This window comes from Arachis ipaensis, chromosome B05 (assembly GCF_000816755.2).
Source record: "Arachis ipaensis cultivar K30076 chromosome B05, Araip1.1, whole genome shotgun sequence".
Classification (NCBI taxonomy): domain Eukaryota; kingdom Viridiplantae; phylum Streptophyta; class Magnoliopsida; order Fabales; family Fabaceae; genus Arachis; species Arachis ipaensis.
This window is the reverse complement of record NC_029789.2, coordinates 44,221,752-44,227,302: the sequence shown is the minus strand read 5'-3', so window position 1 is coordinate 44,227,302 and position 5,551 is coordinate 44,221,752.

Genomic DNA, 5,551 nt, shown 5'->3' with positions numbered 1-5,551 from the left:
AATAGCATCAATCATACAAACCATAAATCAGCTCAATCTTGACATAGACTTTGTCAATATATTATATTATATATACATATTATACACACACTTGCGAACATATGATATCCAAGTTTAGGTTCGATCAGAAAATTCTTAACAATAAAATTTTACCCCTAAAAAAAACTGATAGATAGAGGAAAAAAACACTCTAGTCACCATAGCTTTACATGGTATCCAATGTGTTCTGAGAGTTACCTGAAACGTTAAGTCGGATCTGAATGTGAGGTATGGATTCCTTCGAGTGACAGCGTCCGACTTGTTGATGTCGAGGTGCTGCCTATTTCGAGTTTCTTATGAGAAGGTTGGGGGGTGGTACCTTCAAAAGACTCCGATGCTTAAGTTAGCAAGGGCTTTAGACAGGTTTTTAGTAGATTATAACGTGAGTTATACCTAGGGACTCGGGTGTATTTATAGTAGGGTTTGGTGGCCTCTCTGGGGGCGATAATCTAATCTTATCTTATATTTTGGGAGTTTGTTGAGATCTTATCTTTCTTGGTCACTACTTCTAGAAAGCAGTACCTTGCCACGTCGGGGGGTTGGAGCCTTGAGCTCCATAGTCGGTGTCCGACCTCTTCCAGGAGGTCGGCTAGTGTTTGGAGGGCCTTCCTCCGAAGTCGGCCCTTTTTGCCTTTGCGGGTCCTGGCTTCGTACTCGAGTCAGGGTATGAACAGTACCCCTGCTTGAGCCTCGATCTTTTCATAGGTCGTGCTCAAGCATTTTGTGGCTTTGTCTTTGTCGGGCATTTCTTCCCTGAGTAAGTCGGGTGATTGGTCCTTTGTTGGTTTTGAAATTCAAAACATTGCCCTGCTTTAAATGCGGGGCAAGATTGGCGCGACAGTTTCTTTGATTCTTCCGTGCGCTTTTAAAGCTTAGTAATTAGGTTGTTACTCTTCAGCGTTTATAAAAGTCTTGGCGCTTCCTTTTCTTCTTTTTTCTTTCCATTTTCTGCAACTTTCTCCTTCTCCGTTACCCTTTGCGAACGAATTTTTTCCTTCATTTCTTTTCGACTGCCCCTGTTTCCAAGAACTTCTCTTTCTTGGGTTTTTCCAGAGTCTTCCTTCTTTGAAAGGAACGTTCGTGACACTGCTGTTTGACGCGCTCTCCTTCTTCGACTCTCCCTTAGGTTGGTACTTCACTTTCCTTGTTTTCTTACTATTCTTAGGGTGATATTTGGTAAATGTTTGGTTGAAGCTTCGCCTTGTTTTGACATTGGTGGATGCTTGTAGTGATTTCTTGTTTGTCTGATCCCATTTTCAATGATGATTTTTTTGTGTTTCTTTAAAAAGGATTTTTTGCTTGGCTGGCTGTTTCTGGTGATTTTACTTTGCTTCTTATGCTCGCCTTCTTTTGGCTTCCAAACTTTTGCATCTCTTTTGTGGTGACATGCTTGGTAAAAAAAAGGTTCTTTTGGGGTAAAAGAAAGGTTCTTTTTGGGGTTTCAGTACCTTTTTTGTGGGGCTGTGTTTGTATTCGCGTTGCCCCCAAAAGGTGCCGCTGCAATGCGATGACGTCGCAAGGTGGGGGCGCCTTTTAGCTGGGTGGACGCTTTTGGTAGAAATGCTGATTTTTGGTAATGTTGGAAATTACCCGATTTCTTTGCCCTTGCCCGATTTGTTTATGGTAATGATTTCTTTGCTATTTGTACTTGTAGGTATAGCTTTATGTCTCGTAAGATCCTTACGAAAATGTCTACCAAAGTTCTCCCTGGCCTTCTTGACTAGGTAGATTCTATAGTTCTTTCTTGTGTGACTATTGTAGATCGGGAATACTGTGAGCAGTTTCGTAGGTTTCATAGGATATGTGATAGTAGGGAGGATGAGAAGGCTTATGAGTTGGTTGCTCTTGATCCTGAGGAGAGGGTTTGCTTCCCTCCCTTGGATGGTTCCGAGCGTCTGTTTTTCTACGCGTATGATTGTTTCTTTGCAAAACTGGGCATTACCCTTCCTTTTACTAAGTTTGAGACCGAGGTCCTTTGGACTTGTAATGTGGCGCCCTCCCAGCTACACCCTAACTCCTGGGCGTTCATGAAATTTTTCAACTTCTGTGCCGAGAGCTAGGCGTCTGACCTTCCCTTAGTCTCTTTCTGTACTTGTTTGTCTTAACCAAACCCGGGGAGAAAAAGGGGAAAGCCTCCTGGATTTCATTTCGGGCCACTCAGGGTAGGAAGGTCTTTTCAATCTTTGATGAGTCTTTTCATGACTTCAAAAACTATTATTTTAAAATTCGAGTCGTGGATGATGTCCATTCTTTCTTTTTGGACGAGAGTGATGAGCCATCCTTTCTCCTTTATTGGCAAGAGAATCTAGTGGTGCTTAAGTATACTTTAGATAATTTAGATGAGGTGGAGAAGGCTTTTGTTGGTGTGTTGGAAGAGCACTGGGGTCGGGCTCCTCACATGGACACGAAGAAATTCTTGGGGGATCCCAGCCTTCTCCGGTAAGAGTTAGGTAGTTCCTCGACCTCTTGTCTTTGTGTCTTTTTCCTTCTATTATGTGTACGTGTTCGATAACTTCGTGTTTTTCTCGCTTTTTCTCAGAGATGGCTTCAGGGTCCACTTCGATGAGGTTTTTACGCAAGACCAAGAAGACGGTTGCTGCTCAGAAGCTCTAGAGTAAAGAAGCCAGAGACTCCTCTTCCCGACCTCCTCAAAAGAAGACGAGTTCGGGTCCTTGATAAACCACTATTTTATGGTTTATCTTGTGCTCAATTGAGTAGTTTTTATTAACTCTTTACCCACTTATTCATACTATTTGCATGTTTTACAATTCCTTCCCAGAATTTGTGCTATAATTGGAAACATGCTTCTTTGATCTTATAATTGCTAATATTAATCCTCTCTTATTACCATTAGATGCCTTGATATGTGTGTTAAGTGATTTCAGAGATTACAGGGCAAGAATGGCTTGGAGGATGGAAATGAAGCATGCAAAAGTGGAAGGAATACAAGAAGTTGAAGAAACTGCAAAGCTGTCAGCCTGACCCTCTCGCACTAAAACGGCCATAACTTGAGCTACAGAGGTCCAAACGACGCGGTTCCAGTTGCGTTGGAAAGCTAACGTCAGGGACTTCAATTTGATATATAACATGCCATAGTTGCCCTGACTCTAGGTGACGCGACCGCGTGCTCCATGCGGACGCGTCGCAGTGACGGAAATTCAACATGTTTGAATTCGCAACCAGCGAATTCTGGGTTGTTTCTGACCCGGTTCTCGGCCCAGAAAACACATATTAGAGGCTATAAAGTGGAGGAATGCATCCATTCATAAAACAGGCTTTCACAATTCACAATTTTAGGAGTAGATGTAGTTTTTAGAGAGAGAGGTTCTCTCCTCTCTCTTAGGATTATGATTTAGGACTTCTCGTAGTTTTAGGAGTGACTCTCAATCCAGGTTCAATGTTCTTTTATTTATTTTTCCAATTTAATTTATGAACATCCATGTCAGATTTAAGTTCTTTTGTTAATGCAATTTGAGGTATTTCAGTTTAATATTGATTTCTTTTATTTACATGATTATTGCTTCCCATCTGAAGGCATTCTTATTCCAGTAGATTTACTTTTCCCCTTTTGGTTTTTGTTAAGAAATCAGTAACTCAGGAGTTATCCAATTCAACAGCATAATTGATAATTGTTATCTTGCCAATTGAGTTGAACTTCAATAATCCTAATCTTTTCTTAGGAAATAAATAGGATTCGAAGATCAAACCAATTTATCCCTTGACTTTCCTTTGCTTTAGTAAAGGTCAACTAAGTGGAATTAAGATTCAACTTTCATTATTATTGGTAAGGATAACTAAGTCTGGACTTCTAATTTCTCATACCTTGCCAAAAGTTTATTTTATAGTTATTATTATTTTATTTTACTTGTCATTCAACTAACTTTTTACCTTAATCCAAAACCCCAAAACATACCTTTGCATAACCAATAATAAGAACATACCTCCCTGCAATCCCTTGAGAAGACGACCCGAGGTTTAAATACTCGGTTATCAATTTTAAAGGGGTTTGTTATTTGTGACAACCAAAACTTTTGTAAGAAAGGTTGATTGCTTGGTTTAGTAACTATACTTGCAACGAGAGTTTACTATAACTTCTAAACCATCAATCTTCAGTTCTCATCAAAATGGCGCCGTTGCCGGGGAATTGCAAACGTGTGCCTTATTATTGGTTATTGTAAATATTTTTTTTTGCTTGTTGATTTGTTTTTATTTTTATTTTTTGCTTTTTCGTAAATTAAGAGGTTATTGGTTTTTATTTTAAAATTTTTATCTTATCTTATCTTATTTCAAAAATCAAATTTAAAAATTCAAATTTAAAAATTTTCAAAATTCAAATTTAAAAATTTTCAAATTTCAAATTTCAAAAATTCAAAATTTAAATAACCTTTTAATTTAAATTTGTTTTTATTTTTGTTTTTAATTTTTATTTGTTACTATGAACTCTCACCCCTTTGGCTATGAGTCTGGTTACAATTATGTTGCAGGAAGAAGAAATTACAATGAAAACAGGCATCAAGGTTGGAACAATCAAAGATGGGAGGAGTCACAAGGATTTGATCAACCCTCATGGCAACAACCACCTCCAATTGACTATCAACAACCACCACCATATGCCTATGAACCATTTCCTCAACATAACTTTGGACCACCAAACTCACAAGCCCCTTTACACCATTCACCTCCATATGACCCTAACCCACATCCACCATACCAACCACCCTACGAACCAAATGAACCATACATAGATCCACCCCAACCTCCATTAGATAACAATACGCTTATCTCTAACATCATTGGTCTCACCTCTACACTCCAAAATCTTATATCCCGCATGAACCAACCCTCTACCTCCAATATTCAACCCTCAAGCTCTAGTGCACTTCCTTTTCAATCACATAATGATCTTTTCATCCCATCACCACCCTCCATGGAAGAGCACCCACATCCATCAATCCAAGAGTAAGATGATCCCAATTATGCTATTGATATGGAACAGGAAAGAAGGAATCATCTTCGCGAGTCCATACTTCATAAAGAGCTAGAGGAGGCCCTACGGGTAAAGGTAGGAGAGACCCTTGAAGATGCAGGAGTAGTTAAAGGGAGTTGTCATGGAAAGAAAAACATCGAGGATGAGTATGATTTTATACTTAAACAACTGGACAAAGCAGCAATTATTAAAAAGGAAGAAGTGGTTGCAAACTTAAGAGATGCTGTACCTCCATTGGAAAGTCCAGTCACAGAGCCTCCTTCCACGGTGTTTGATGTTGATGTTGATGTTGAGGAGAGCGTACAACCTCCAAGGCAGATCATGGTTGAAGACTTTGTAGAGGTTGATCAAGAGATGAAAATTAAAGAAGAAGAAGCACAACCTCCCATGCCCTTGGTGAGCAATAAAGGAGAGATTGAATTGGAGGAAAGCTACCAAGAGGATGAGGTTAAAACTGAAGAAGCTTGCAAAGAGGTGGAAATTTTCAAGGAAGAGCTTAAGGGAATGGAGCTTGAAATCTTTGTT